A 16,779-nucleotide genomic window follows, 5' to 3' on the forward strand; every position below is an offset into this window, starting at 1 on the left:
AGGAAGAATATGAATAGGTGGGAGACATACTGAACTATTTCTGAGGAAGGGTAAGATACTGATTTCTGTTGGAGAGGGAATACAAACTGGACCTTAAAAGACGGGTTGGGCATTTCTGTAAGTAGATAGAAGGAAGAATCGTGTGTCAAATGGAATAGAACAACAAGAAATACGTAAATATAAATAGAATGTTGGAGAGATCACAAGTAGGCCCCACATGGACTGACCAGAAAGGATATAAAGTTAGATAAAAACAGAATGCTAGGTTGGGGCTAGTCCTGTGTTAGCCTTGAGCACCAGGTTAGAGTCCGGGCTTTATTTTGTGAATAACAGAGAGACACTGAATATTTTTGAGCAAAGGACTGACAGAATAAAAATGATCTTTTTGGAGATTAATCTGCTAAGAGTATTGTTTTTTCATTTTATTTATTTACTTGAGAGACAGAAAGAGCAAGAGAGAACACGAGCGGGGTGAGGAGCAGAGAGAGAGAAGCAGACTCCCCACTGAGCAGGGAGCCCAATGCAGGACTTGATCATGGGATTCCGGGATCATGATCTGAGCAGAAGGCAGACGCCCAACCAACTGAGCCACCCAGGCACCCCTGCTAAGAGTATTTCATGGAGAGATGAGGGACTGGCCAAAAGGAGAAAAGTTAGGAGTCTGTGCAATAATCCATGATTTGAACTTGTGAACAACTGAACTGCTTGCAAAAACCAATCTTAGCAAAAGGGGCACAACTGATGTAGGAGGCATGAACATGTGTTGCTTGGATCTCCCTTCATCTGTTAGAATGCAGTCAGCTAAGAGCCTCCAACTGCAGCACCTTCAGGACCCACCACAGCAGTATTCTAGCTGAGGTCATCCTCTTCCCGTAGCAGCCCCCACCAATGACTGATAATCACAGCAGTACTAGGGTCTAGCCATATCTACCTAAGGCAGGCCTTCTCTAACAGGCGATCTTTGCTCTGGAGCTCCCCAGTGGGTTGGCTGAGACTTTGCTGGCTGTACATCAAAGTCTGAGGCTCTCACCATCCAATCCTGTTTCCTCGCCACTTTTTTCACAGGTGTCAGATCAGCATGCAGGTCTGTAGGCTCTCCCTACTCAATCCACCTTCCTCCACCTTTATCTCTCATAGATGTTACATCCACTCCCTAACTAATATAAAAATACTTTGGAAAGAGGGGACGCCTGGTTGCCTCAGTGGTTAAGCGTCTGCCTTCGGCTCAGGTCATGATCCCAGGATCTGGGATTGAGCCCCACATCGGGCTCCCTGCTCAGCGGGAAGCCTGCTTCTCCCTCTCCCACTCCCCCTGCTTGTGTTCCCTTTCTCATCGTGTCTTTCTCTGTCAAATAAATAAATATTTAAAAACATACTTTGGAAATACATGAAAAGTTACACATTATAAAATTCATATAAGTAAAAATTAAATTGATCACAGCACTGAATTAATTGTGTCTAGGAAAGGCATATTCTAAGTTTAATTATTTCATGCATTAGAAAATTAAGAAATGTGGTAACAATGATTTATGTATTGAGAAAAACACCAAGGTCACTGCAGGTTTGATGCTGAAATCTTTTCTCTGATTTAACTTGAGATGAGAGACTAAAGTAGCTATTTGAACATTTCTTTATTTAGAGGAGCCAATTTATTTTAAAGAGAGTATTTTCATCTCACAACTGAAAGTAATAATGGAATAAATGGGAGGAGCAGGGCAGTTCTCTGAGACAAGAGCTGCAGCTGGGGTTCAGCAAATATGAGAGTCAGTACAGACACTAAAAATATGTCCATCAGAGAGGATTCTTGAAGCTTCTTTTGAATATATTTTATGTTTGTGTTCATGAGACATATCTGTGAAAATGAAAAGATATTCCTGCCATGGCAGTATTGAAAGGTATATATATATATACACACATACATACACACACATATCTGCCACTTAATACACTAACTTGATCAGAATTTAACGGAAACTCTATATGACAGATCATCTCACGCAATCAGCTAAACATAACCACTCTTCCTGTTTTGTTTGATTGGGGAAGTTATAATGTAATGCTAGAGGTATATTTTGTATGTGTGTTTAGGCTGAGGAGATTAGTTGGTCATTCAGTTTCAACTGTTCAGTGGTAATTTAGGAAAAAAATTGTTATATTAAAGTAGTTTTGAGCTAAAAAAGAACTGTTTGCTTGAAGGCCCCATCCTTTCCTTCCTATTTTTAACTGCTATCCAATACAATAGTTTCCTTTTGAAGCAGACCTTAGTAGAAGTTGAAACATTTCAATGATATAAATTCAAATTATCGGGCATCTGGGTGGCTCAGTTGGTTAAGCATCTGCCTTCGGCTTAGGTCGTGATCCTGGGGTCCTGGGATCAAGTCCTGCATTGGGCTCCCGGCTCAGCGGGGAGTCTGCTTCTCCCTCTCCCTCTGCCCCAACCCCCTGCTCACTCTCTCTCTCAGATAAATAAATAAAATCTTTTAAAAAAATTCAAATTATTGCCTCTCATTAATAAAACATTTTAAATAATTACACAGTCCTCCTAAACCTCTAGCATGACCTCTCTCCTGCCAGCTTCCCATTTTATACATTCTTTTTCCCAAATTATTTTCTTCCTTACTCTACAAATTCCCAACTTTCTACTTTTTCCTCACACCTTTCACATCTTTTCCACACTCTCTACTTTCAACTGAGGACATTGCCTCATACTTCTCTGAGGAAATAAAAGCCGTCAGAAGTTGCTCATTTTGGGGGGGACGTGGACCATCACAGCCTCACAGCCCTCAAGGAGGGCCCTTCTCCCTCCATTTTGCCATGCCTTCGCTGGCCTGGGAGTCAGCTCTCCCTGGAGCATGGCACAGAATTCAGGCATGCGGCACCGGGTCAGGTCTCAGGATTCTGCCCTCCCAGAAAAATTTTGCCATGATTGGATAGGACCCCAGATAAAAATTCAAACCTTCAACCTGTTCGCTTTTACATCCCTGAAAATGAATCACTGTTGGAACAAAAGCTAAGAGAATTAAGACAAGAAACACAAGAATGGAACCAACAGTCTGGGTAAACCAGAATTTGACATTTCATAAGGAAAAGGAAGAATTTATTCACTCACAACTAAAAGTTAAAGACTTGGGACTGAGAGCAGGATCAGGTCAAAAAGCAACATTAGATGCAGAAGAAATAGCTGACTTTTTAAGGAACTTTTAAGGACAAATTTTCAGAAGCACATGTATTATAAGAGACTGGTAGAAGTGTAATTTTCCCATCACCTTCTTCATGGGAAAAATGGCCCTGGGGAGGGTTTGGAACAAGCTTAAACCGAAACAAAAGAAGACCAGCGCTTAGAGCCCGCCCTGGCCCACCCACCAGTGTCCGAGTTTCTAGGAGAAGCAAATGCTTGAATAAAAAGTTAATTTTATAAGGGCTCTAAAAACCTGTGAGTGAGGGGTGCCTGGATGGCTCAGTCGGTTAACTGTCTGCCTTCAGCTCAGGTCATGATCCCAGATCCCTGGAATGGATCCTCATGTCACGCTCCCTGTAAGGAGCCTGTTTCTCTCTCTCCCTCTTCCTCTCCCCTCCACTGGTGCACTCTCTCTCTCTCTCAAATAAATAAATAAATAAATAAATAAATAAAATCTTAAAAAAACAAACAAACAGGGGCGCCTGGGTGGCTCAGTCGTTAAGCATCTGCCTTCGGCTCAGGTCATAATCCCAGGGTCCTGGGATTGAGCCCCGCATCAGGCTCCCTGCTCCGTGGGAAGCCTGCTTGTCTCTTTCCCACTCCCCCTGCTTGTGTTCCCTCTCTCGCTGTGTCTCTCTCTGTCAAATAAATAAATAAAATCTTAAAAAAAAAAACCAACTAACCTGTGAGTGAACTGAGTTCCACACCTTCTTCATGGCGACCCCCTGGCTTATGTCAGCACAGGGTAGACTGCGAGAATGGGAGTCCTGCTGAGCCATGGGCCACACAACTCTGTCCCAACTGTGGATTCTGAGCTGGTCCTTGGTCACAGACATGGTATTAAATAAAGCCCAAGCATGTGTACCTGCAAAAAAAAAAAGAGTTGCTCATTTTTGGATTCCCAAATCTGTATGTCTTTTCCTTCTTCCCTCCTGGTTCAATGTAAGGAGTATCTCTCCTATCATTTCACTCTTGCTGTGGATCCAATCCCTCACTCTCTCCATCATCCCTCCCTTTCTAATGAATAATTTTGATCCCAAAACAAACATGTGCTAATATCTGTCATCTGTGAAAAACCTCTTCTTGATTTCTACCATCTTTAAACTACCTTTCCTTCTTTTCCTTCCCCTCACGGAAAACTTCTTGAAATAGCCTATCTCTACATGCTGTCTCTACTCCCTCCCCAGGTCACTCTTGAATCCTCTTCAATCTACCTTCTTTGTCCCACCATGCCTCGGACTTTGTGTATCAGAGTCAGTGATTACTTCTATATTGTCAAATCCACTGGTCACTTTGGTCCTTATCTTTCTTGATTCTTCAGCTGCATCTCTCTCCCTGGAAACATTCTCCCCCTTTAGCTTCTGTGATGCCCCTTTTAGATTCTGTGCAGAAAAGAGTTAACCTAGCAAGCCTGAGATTGCTGTCCTTTGAAGGGGCTTGCAAGGTTGGCCCTCGGCTAGCATTGGAAAACTTGATTTTCAGTAGTGTTCCCTTTTTCCCTAACTGATAATGATAGCTCACTGTGCCCAGACCAAGGGTACGTACATGATTAGACACAGATAAAACTCTTGGGCACTTAGTCTCTAATGGGCTTCCTTGAACAGAAACATCACACACATATTACTGCATTTTCACTGCTAGGGGAAGAGTGTGCTCTATATGACCCCTCACAGGAGAAAAGGGGCATTAAGGAAGCCTGTTCATGGATTCTTCCAGACGCCACCTGCGTCTTTTTCTCACATGATCTGGCACAACATATTTACTGTAGCACTGTGATAAATCTTAGCCTTGAGTACAACCATATGCTGATTCCAGTGAACCTCCTAGTGAATATCCAAACCCAGAGCTGGTCTTCACCACTCGGTCCTGGTTTTCCTTTTCTTATACTCCTTTATTTGTTTCTTGTGCTCTGTCCCACTTGGAGGCTCAAGGTTTTACTCTCTTCTCTATCTATACTGTTTTTCAGGTGATCTTATTTGGTCCCTTAACATTAAATAAAATATCATCCATATGCTGACAACTTCCAAATTTATATCTCCAGCCTAATTCCTACCACTAACTCTAGAAACTGATATCCAAAAGCCTTCTTGAATCTTCACTTAGGGCGTGTAGATAAACTTAGTATGGCCAGTATGGAACTCATGATTGCTTTTTCACAAACCTGGTCCCACCCTCTATTTTCCCCATCTCAATGATGAGTCTACCATACCTGCTATTACCAAAGGCAGAAATCTGGGAGTCATCTATGACTCTTCCCTTTCTCTCATACCACATTCTATCACCAAATTTTGTTAGTTTTACCTTCAAAATATCTCAAATCTGACACTTCACTATTTCACCTTGATACAAGTCATCATCATCTCTCACTGGACTACTGAAATAGCTTCCTAATTAGTCTCTCTACTTCCATTCTTATCCCTGTATAATCCATTCTCCATTCAGAGAAATCCTTTGAAAGTTCAAATCAAATGATGTCATTTTCCTGATTAAAAACTTGTCTATTGATTTCTATTGCACTTGGAATAAATCTAAATTCTTGGTCCACTTATTTGATTAGAAGAAAAAGTAGGTACTCTTATATTGAGAAAAAAACTGGGCTTGATCAAGAAACAAAGGTCAGAGTACCTACAGCAGAATGAGAGAGGGGGGATCAAGATATAAGAGGAAATATATAGAGAGAGGGGTCTTTTCTTGCAAGCTTTGTTTTTTTAGTATTTATTACACAAGTCTGTGCTCCCGTACGGAAGCAAAAGTCATATTAATATTCTCTAATGAACTGATCATTTATAAAATGAGTCCCAACTCAAATATTTTTCCATATGAAACACAAGTACTTACTTTCCCTACCCTATCTCATTCAGTTGCTCCTCAGTTGACATCCTCACTGGTTTGAACTTTGAGATTGTGGTAATATCCCCAAATATAAAACAAGTGCAAATCAAATGAATTGAAAGAATTTAACTGCACATTTTGCTACAAGTGCAAGATTTCATGAAGTTGATGAAAGTGATGTTAAAGGATTCTTCCAATCACACATAAGGTTGTTGCCAAGTGAGACTGCAATCATGCCAGTTAACAAGAGGAGCAGAGTAAATAGAAAAGGAATGTATTTCAAAAAAAGAAAAATTTGAATATTAAGCAATTAAGGGAAGTCATTAGGAAGACTGATGAGGCTCTTGATAATTTTGGTTAAAATGACTTTCTGCCTATTAAGAGAGTGAGAAAAAAAGAGGCCACAGACTGGAGAAAATACTTGCAAGTTACATATATGGTAGAGGATTTATCCCCAGAATATATAAAGAACTCTCAAAACTCGGTAAGAAAACAAATATGGCTCCAAAAAATTGGACGAAAGATTTTAATAGGCAATTCACTGAGAAAGATAAATGAATGGTAAATTAGTACTCAGAAAAGATGCTCACCATTATTAGTGCTTAGGAAAATGCAAATTGGAAGCATAATGAGATACTATTACACTCCTACTAGAAAGGCTGAAGTAAAAAAGACTGACTATACCAAGGAGGCAAGGATGTGGAACAACTAGAAGTCTTGTACACTGGGGCACCTGGGTGGCTCAATCGGTTAAGCATCTGCCTTCGGCTCAGATCGTGATCCCGGGGTCCTGGAATTGAGCCCCACATCAGGCTCTCTGCTCAGTGGGGAGCCTGCTTCTCCTTCTCCCTCTGCCACCCCCCCCACTTGTGCTTGCTCTCTCAAATAAATAAATAAAAATTTTAAAAAAAGACAAGAAGTCTTGTACACTGCTGGTAAAAATGTAAAATGGCAGCATATTGGAAAATAACTTGCAGTTTCTTAAAAGTTATACATACACCTACCATATGATCCAGGCTGTCTTCTCCCACATATTTGCCCATGAGAAAAGGAAAATAATGTCCACAAAAAGACCTATACATTAATATTCATGGCAGTTTTATTTGTAATAGCCCAAAACTGTAAATAACCAAAATGTCCATCCACAGATGAATGGATAAGCAAATTGTGGTATAGTCAAACAATGGAACACGAATCAGCAGTTTTTTGAGAGAAAACTATAAAATCACACCAACTTGATGAAGATCAAGTATGGTCACTTGACCAGCAGCAGCAGCAGCGTCAGCTGGGAACTTGTTAGAAAAGCAAATTCACAGGCCCCACTCCAGATCTACGAAATCAGAAACTCTGAGGGTGGGAGCTCTCTAAACCACAGCTTTAGACTAATTTGCTAACAGTATCAGTAAGGGTTCTTGATGTCAGTCATCTTTACTATCAGTAACCAACACTGGCTAACTTAAGTTGAAGATAAATTTATTGGCAAGTATTAGGTAACTCACAGAATTGATAAAAAAGGCTAAGAAAGATTCTTAGCTAACGGGCTGGAACCAAGGGAGTGAGGGTAACAGAAACAATCTGGTTCAGATGCTGCTGCCACCAACAACATCCAGCATCTCTTCCCTTTGATATAGTGGTGACTGTAGGCAGCTGCTGCTTCTGACAACACAGCCATGGATGCCAGACTGCTTATCCATCAAAGATCCAATGTCATCCATCATCCCTTCATTTTGGCATCACTTGGTCAAGATTTAAAGTACATGGTGGCAAAATCTGGATCACAAAGCTGTCAGGGGAGTGGGTAGAGGGTGAATCTCACTCCTTAGGCTTCTGAAGTTAGAGGTAGGAGCCTACTTCTCACCAAGACCTAGATGGGAGGATTTCCCAAATCTAGCAAGTGGGTTCAGATGCTGAGCAGTCAAAAACAATTTATAGATGCCCACTATTGAAAGTGTTCTGAATAAAGTAAATTAGGTGTATTTTTAGCAGGACCATGTTCTAGCAGAGTCAGTCAAATGTATTCATTGTATTACTAATTATGGACTTAAGAACTGACCATAAAACTTACTCTTTGTTCTTGAGAGTATTTTCATTTTCATTCAAGTATTGGCTCACAGTGGATCATAAGAGTGGATGGTGCCTTTCCACTGCATGTTTGAGTAAAGACTGAAATAAAATGAATCTGTTTGAAACAATGCTACCTCGACTAGATTCTTGGTAGTCTTCAAGTGTTGTTATTTAAAACTGAATTAACTGGACATTCATAGGCAAAAATATGAATCTTGGGGGTGTCTGGGTGGCTCAGGTGGTTAAGTGTCTGACTTTGGCTCAGGTCATGATCTCAGGGTCCTGGGATTGAGCCCTGAGTGGGGCTCCCTGCTCAGCGGGGAGCCTTCTTCTCCCTCTCCCTCTCCCTGCCCCTCCCCCGTTTGTGTGCGTGCTCTCTCTCTCTCTCTGTAAAATAAATAAATAAAATCTTTAAAAAAAATATTTGAATCTTGACCTAAATGTCACACTCATACAAAAATTAACTCAAAATGGATCATGGACTTAAATGTAAAACATGAAACCTAAAAAAAAAAAAATCTTTGAATCTAGGACTAGGCAAAGTTCTTAGATCTGACACCAAAAGTTTGATCCACAAAAGGAAAAACTGACAAATTGGACCTCATCAAAATTAAAAACTTACTCTGCAAAAGATCCTATTAAGTGGATGAAAGGATAAGCTGCAAACAAGGAGAAAATATTTGCAAATCATATATCCAACCAAGGATTAGTACCTGGAATATATAAAGAACATGCTGAACTCAACAGTAAAAAAACCTAGCAATCCAATTAAAAAGCAGGCAAAAAAAAAGAGCAGACATTTTTCACCCAAGAGGACATGCAGGTAACAAATAAGCACTTGAAAATAAGGTCAACATCCCTCTCCATTAGGGAAATGTCAATTAAATCCACAATGAGGTATCACCACATAAACAGTTTGGCATTATTTTATTTATAAAACTAAGCAATGCAAGCCAGCATGACCCAGCAATTGCACTCTTAGATTTTTATCCCAGAGAAATTAGAACTTATGTTCACACAAAAATTTGTAGATGAATACTCACAGCAACTTTACTGGGAATGGCAAAAGCCAAACTATAGTACATCAGTACTATGGAATGCTATTCAGTTATAAAAGAAACCAACTATGGCACGCACAACAACTTGGATAATTCCCTAGGGAATTATCTGAGAGAAAAGAGGCAATCCCAACAGGTTATATCCTGTATGATTCCATTTATATAATAATCTTGAAACCATAAAATCATAGAAAAAGAGAACAGATTAGTAATTTCCAGGGATTAGAGACATGGAAGGGGTCAGGGAAGTGAATGTCAGTATAAAGGGCAACAGGAGGGATCCTTGTGGTGTGGAAGTGTTTATATCTTGCTTGACTACATCAGTGTAAATATCCTGATTATAATATTGTACTACAGATGATACCAATTCTGCAAGACAATACCAATTTTGGGAAACTGGGTAAAAGGTACAAGGGATATCTCTGTATTATTTCCTGCAAATACAGGTCAATCTACAATTACTCAAAACAAAAAGATGAACCTAAAAATCAAAACAAGGCAACAACTTAAAAACTGAACTACTTAGATTCTGAGTCCAGAAAAGCAGCCCACTCTGTATGGGTGGGGATGAGCTAACACCACTACCATCATTATCATCAATATACATAGACCCATGACTATTTGTAATCTGGTTTCAGTTTACTTTCTTGGCTCCTCTCTTGCCTTATCGACATTTTCTGTGCTCCTGCCATACTGTACTCATTGCTTCCTGGCCTAATTAGGCTCAGTGAAAACTCCACATACTTTCCACATGTTTCTGTCTCTGCCTGTAGCATACCTATCCACTTGGCTTCATGACTTCCACACCCTAATGTCACCCCTTCAGCTTCCTCCAAGTATCTGGGTGCAGCCCAAAGCACTATACTCATATATCTGAAATAGCTTTCAGGATAAAATCTAAAATTCTTAGCCCAACTTACAAGGTACTACATGACCTAACTGCTTACCTTCTCTGCCACTCTTATCCTCTCTTCCTGTACACTTTTGTCTTTTCTGAGCTTCACAACCAAGCTAAGTTCTTCCCCCACCTCAATCCTCCTCTCATACTGTTTTCCTAGCCAGATCATTCTTAACCATCCTTTCCCCCAACTCCTCATTCATCAACTGCTACTTCCTCAAAGAAATCTTTCTAGGCCTCCTAGTCTAGGCCAGGTCCCCCTATTCTAACAATCAGAGTTCCCTTTATCCTATTACAGCATTTAAAAAAACTATAATTAAAATACCTGTAGAATGAGTTGTTTAATGTCTGAAAGGCCCACTAGACAGTGAGCTCCATAATATCAGCAATCACATAGAAAATGGATCTTTTAGAAAAAACTTTTATATTAAATTTTAAGTTGTTATTTCTAGCATATAAATCCCTTTGTCTCTTTGAACTTGCTTACATTTATTCTCTCTCTCTCTCTCTCACACACACACAGCCTTTTATGAATGATTTGCTGTATAGAAATTGTAGAAAATAAGGGAAAAGCCTATATTCCATGTTCAGATTAAAGCAGTACTGAAACAGGAACAACAGAAGCCTCAGGGGAAGATGATCACTTGACAGAACTAGTTTACCAGAAGCAAAAGTTTAGAGCTGGGAGTTACTATAAAAACATAATCTCCCATCCCCCCAAACTGGCAGAACTACTGGGTGAGGCACTGAATTTTTCAGTCTATGGAAGGCAGTTTCAATTCGTTTCATCTAGAGATTTTAAGAGGTAGGGAGATCCAGCTGACATTTGGTTACAATTTTAATTTATCTGTTTACTTGACCCTCAGCCCACTAGATAGTGAACTCCTTGAGGACAAGTACTATGTCATTCATCTTATGATCTCAAACTTGGCACTCAGGAGGCACTCAATAATGTTTATTGAATTAATGAATATATAATTCACCCTGGAGAATTAGGGATTTGATATATTACCCCTCTTATGAATCCGTAAATTTCAAATGAGATTCTGCTTAGTACAAAGAAACAGATTGTAAAGAGTAGCATTTTAAGCATCAGATATAGTGTGAGTGTCTTGCTGGCTATTCAAATTATTCACGCAGACAATTCCATTCTCTGCTTATGAGCAAGGCCTGTTCTATTTATATATATAAAAACTGGGGGGGTTGGTGGGAAGAGTATGTATCCTCTTTGTGCATTAGTTATTATCTCTCCACTGCTTCTATTGTTAATTTCTTCAACCACTGTTAAAAAATACATCTCTTTACTATATTTGATTAGAGGGAAGCTGTGACCTCCTACATTATTCATAGCTTGTCAAAAAGAAGAAACATAAAGAGCTTCAGTTGTACTGAAAAACTCTTTGCATTTAAATATCAAATAGGCATTTTCTAAATAATAATATCATACATTTTTAATCCTTAAATAAATATAGCTTGATGGATATGCATCACCAACGACCAGCTATATGATATGAGGATTCTAAAAAAGCTCTTAATCATCCATGATTACTCCCTTTTGCTCCAAATGATATCTAATAATCTAGAGTTAGAAGTTCATTCCTTAAGGATCTCCAGTTCCAGTAGTATGGCAGCCTGAGCTAATGCAGAAACCCTTATATAGAAACGCTGCATTAAACATAACAAGTGATAACAATTGATGAGCTCACACACAGAAAAGGAAAATCTCCAGATCCAGAAACAAAGAGGAAAGGAAAGCCAGAGTGACAAGTGTGTGAGTTAATTCTGCATCAATTTTGGGGCAGTGTTATTGGATCTTGAAACAGCAAGTGACTTGGGTTTTAATATCTACTCGGGGAAAGAAGCTGATGCCTCAGACCAAAGGGAGTTGGAAATAAAATATTGCAAAAAACCCCAGAATTCTCTAAGGGCTGAATTCCCAGGTCTGTAACTTACATAGGATAGAAATTCAAATTTACACTAGCTGAAAAATGAACATAAATATTGATTAGTACTGGGCCTGTGCTATTTCTGTGGATCTGGTGCAAGCAAACAAAATGCTCTGGGTCATGTGGGGTTTACACAGAGACAAAAAGCCGTATGAAGATAGTCTCATAATATAAAAAATTGTAAAATACAAGCAAATGATCCACCATGAACAAAAATCAACAAACACATAGCACCCCTAAAAATCTAAAATAACAGAAAGGATTGTCTAAATATTATTGTCTAGGGGTGCCTGGGTGGCTCAGTCAGTTAGGCGTCTGCCTTTGGCTCAGGTCATGCTCCTGGGGTCCTGGGATTGAGCCCCACACCGGGTTCCCTGCTCGGCTGGAAGTCTGCTTCTCCCTCTGTCCCTCCCCCTGCTCATGCTCTCTCTCTATCTCAAGTAAATAAAATAAAATAAAAATAAATATAATTGTCTAAAATAAATAAACATGTCTAAAATCGTTAAAGAAGTCATTGGAACCATAAAGAACAAAAGTAAATGAAAATAGAATAGCAGATTTGGAAAGGAATGAAGTAGAACTTCTAAAATTAAAAAAATAATCATTAGAATTAGAAGCTCAATGGACAAGTTAAACAGATCAGATGCAGAATAACAAAGAATTCTATGAATTAGGAATAGGTCTGATAAAGTTATCCAGAATGAGGTAAAGAAGCAAAGACTTGCAAAATGAAAGTAACAAATATAGAGATTAGAATGAGAAGGTATAACATATATCTAATAGGAATTCTACAAAGAGAGAAGAGGAACAGAAAAATTGTGAACAGATAACAGCCAAAAATTTTGCATGATTGATGAATGATATGAATCTTTTCATTTAAGAAACACAAACCCCTGCAAGATAAATAAAAAGAAATCTACATCTAGTTACATCATAGTAAAATGGCAAAATGCCTAACAAAGAGAAAGACGGTAAAGCAGTAATCATAGAAAAACTCATTTTTTAGCTGTGATTTCCTCTTTAGTAAAAAAATGAATTCCAAATATACTCTGATGAAGTGAAGTGGATGCCACGCTGCATGAGAAGGGCTTTTGGACAAAAACTCCAAAACTTAAAAATCATATAGGAGGGGCACCTGGGTGGCTCAGTTGGTTGAGCATCTGACTCTTGGTTTTGGCTCAGGTTAGGATCTCAGGGTCGTGAGACTGAGAATCTGCTTGAGATTCTTTCCCTGTCCCTCTGCCCCTCCCCTGCTTGAGAGCGCATTCTCTCTCTCAAATAAATAAATAAAATCTTAAAAAAAAAATCATATAGGAACTATAGGGTGCCTGGCTGACTTGGTCGGTAGATCATGTGACTCTTGATCTCGGGGTTGTGCGTTCGAGCCCCATGTTGGGCATAGAGCCTACTAAGAAAAAATCATATAGGAACTAGGGTAAAAACCTCTCATTTCTCAGGTCCAATATTCTTGTGCCTTTAGTAACTGCAACACAGCAGGAGTTTGGACATTTGATTATATTAGAATGAATCGTTCTAATACAATTCAAATACTTCTAAAGGCAGGAAACTAACAACCTGTCATTTTTTTGGGGTTATCAGGTAGTGAACCAAAGGCATAAATATTTGATTGGTAATTATCCCAGGCAGTTCCTCTAGCCTGAGGAGAAACCTCCGTCTTCAGAATATTTTCCATGAAGGGCTATTGCACTTCCCAGGAAAGGATTTTAGTCAGCCTCCTGGAGGGGTCTGATAAGAAGCCAATGTCTCCCTCAGGGTCTGACTGAAAGCATGATGGGTTGTTATCTTTTGGTGGAGTATCCTGAGCTCTAAAAGATTAAAAAAAAAAAAAAAAAAAATGCTTGGGAGGTAGTCTGAGAAAATTAACCCCAGGCTTTGGGTTACTATCTCCAATGATGAGTAGAAAAGGTCCCCCAGAGAAACTTAAGGTCTCCCAACTTCCTCACCTGAAGAGGTTTCACTAGTGTTTTCCATTAAGCCTCATATAGAATAACAGAAAGAGACGTCATCTTTTTTGTTCCAATAATTCTTTTGACCTTTCCAGTTCTGACATCCATTCCCAGGGAAACTGACATCATCGGAACAGCCTCTTTGAAATCTTAAATCCAAATATTCCTGTTCTTCCAGATCCCTTGCTCAGGCTAATCCTTTCACATTGCTCTTATACTTCATTAGGATCTGAGTCCCTTGACCTCTCTATCAGTCCTCTTCTCTCTTCAGTTAGACTTAAACCAATTTTGACATTAACCACTCTCTTTTAAATATTCTCAAGCCAATGATCTCTACTTGGAAAAGAGAATTCAATGAGATATTGTAGGTAAAGCACTGGCTGAGAGAAGTGCTCAACAGTGGTAGCTAACACCATTACCATCACTACCACCAACATACATTCTTATTCCTTTGTCATTGTATCATACCAGACTGCATGGCATATAATCCTGGGCTGCTAAACATTACTGGGGAAAATCACTAAATTGTTCACACAGATGACAGTAAAATTTATGCTTCCAGACTTAACTGACAAGTAATTTTACTGTTTCTCTAATGAGTTTTCTGAATTTTGAGACTACTCTAAACCTTCTCCAATCTCAAATCTCCTTCGCCCCACTTCCTCCCATCATTCTTATTCTCTTATTTCACAGAGAAAGAAAGAAAGAAAGAAAGAAAGAAAGAAAGAAAGAAAGAAAGAAAGAAAGAAAGAAAGAAAGAGAAAGAAGAAAGAATCAGAAAGAACTCCTCCAACCTCCAGTCACCAAATCTGCAAACCTTTCCGCCTTTGCACCTATCCTCCCCTGCCTTTCTCCTCTGACAATGAAAGCACAGTCTGGTTTATTGCTAGAGGCCAATGACTCCACATTCTCTCCCACTCTCTGTCATCCTCACCCACATATCTTCAACCTTTCTCCATTGGCTCCTTCTCATTAATATTTAAAACATATCCCATCTTGAAAAATTCCTTTTTATTCCAGCTACCTCCTTACCTCTCTTTTTCTTCCCACCCAAACTTTTATTTTTTTATTTTTATTTTTTAAGATTGGTTTTCTTTCCTTTTTTTTTTTTTTAAGATTTTATTTATTATTTATTTGAGAGAGACAGAATGAGAGAGAGAGAGCACGAGAGGGGGACGGGTCAGAGGGAGAAGCAGACTCCCCGTTGAGCAGGGAGCCTGATGCAGGACTCTATCCTGGGACTCCAGGATCTTGACCTGAGCTGAAGGCAGTCGCTTAAGCAATGGAGCCACCCAGGCGCCCATCCCACCCAAACTTAAAAAAGGTTGTCCGCTTTTACCGCCTCTAGTTATTTACTTCCTATTTTCCCATTGTCATTGTAATCTGGTTTCTACTGCAGCACCCCTGAAACTGTTGTTATCTGTTGTATCAGTAACTCCAATAAATTCTCCTCAGGTCTCATTTCATTTGACTGGTCAACCACTTTTGGTACATTGATTATTTCCTCCAACTGAAACACTCGTCTTTAGGAATGCCCACCTTCCTAGAACTCCTACTTCTCTAACCGCTTCTCATGAGTATTTGTGGTCTCTCTCCTCTCTCTCTATCCATCCTTAAATATGGTACTCCTGAGAGTTTGGTCAAGGGCCCTATTCTTTTTATACTGTTAAACTAATTACATAAAGGCCATTAGACTGAAGTGGCTCTAATGTCTTTGCCCAAAATCTGTGTAAATGCCTCAAGGTTATGAAATCTAAACACTAAGGATAACCAGTCACAAATAGCCGGTTGGGTTTTAAGCTATGCCCAATCAAATAATCTTTCTTTGTCTCCACACCTTCTCTACCTACGTCTTTCCCCTGGCTCCTTCCTGTCAGGGCTCCTAACCACTTCTGGTTTGGCCCTGTCCAATTTGATAGATTTTTACTCAATAAACTCTTAAAATTTTTAATAAGTCTCAGTTATCTTTTAACAATAGTCTGTATCTCATTCCCTCCAATCCTACCTATAATGGTAATACATATCTCAGTTTAGATCATCCTCCTGATCCATACATCAAAGTACTTTTCCATCCTTTAGGAATTCAGCCTCCAAATCTGTTTCTGCTATCTCCGTGAAGGACTTTATTATCTATCCATCTTCCCAAACCAGAAATCTGAAATCATCCTGTTTCTTCCCATTGTTTCACTCTTCACATTCAATCAGCTACGAAGCCGAGGCCATTCTTTTTACTGCAATAGTTCTCAAATCATTTCAACTGACATCCATGCCATCAGTATGTCACAGCTTCTTAAGGGGTCCTCCAGTTTCCAATTCGAGTCTGTTTTAATCTATTCTCTACATAAAGTCAGAGTGATTCTTCGAAAATGTAAATTTTATCATGCCATTCCTATGCAGTTTCCAATTCGAGTCTGTTTTAATCTATTCTCTACATAAAGTCAGAGTGATTCTTCGAAAATGTAAATTTTATCATGCCATTCCTATGCGTAATATGTTTCAGACTTTTGTTGCTTTTAGGTTTAAAGTTCTGAAAACTCCCTAGTATTTCTTCTTAGGTTTCAATCCTGCGCTCCTCTTGCAAGCAATCTGCAGCCATTCTGAACTTCTCTGAATTCCTGGAGTGCATGCTTGCAGCCTCTAAGCTGTTCCCTCAGCTAAAATATACCTTCTCCTCCTTTTCCTAACCAACTCTGCACTCAACGCCTTTTACCTCAACTTTATGTATCTCGTCTCGAAAGCTACTTGACACCCCTCCAGTTTGAACTAACTCCTCTTTAGGTGTTCCCAAGGCATCCCGTACATACCCAGCAATTAAGAGTATTGTCCTGTAACTGCT

General features: G+C 39.4%; 1 protein-coding gene across 7 annotated transcripts in view; it reads right to left on the minus strand.

Annotated features, from left to right (window-relative positions):
• The window catches only part of LOC144379232 (uncharacterized), a 97,940-nt gene that overhangs the window by 80,606 nt on the left and 555 nt on the right, over positions 1-16,779 (minus strand). For all 7 annotated transcript variants that reach the window (XR_013441825.1, XR_013441826.1, XM_078056558.1 and 4 more), the window contains exon 2: positions 3,862-4,043. The gene's annotated coding sequence lies outside the window, so the exon portion shown is untranslated. The remainder of the gene's footprint in view (positions 1-3,861; positions 4,044-16,779) is intronic.

Source organism: Halichoerus grypus, chromosome 10 (assembly GCF_964656455.1).
Source record: "Halichoerus grypus chromosome 10, mHalGry1.hap1.1, whole genome shotgun sequence".
NCBI lineage: Eukaryota > Metazoa > Chordata > Mammalia > Carnivora > Phocidae > Halichoerus > Halichoerus grypus.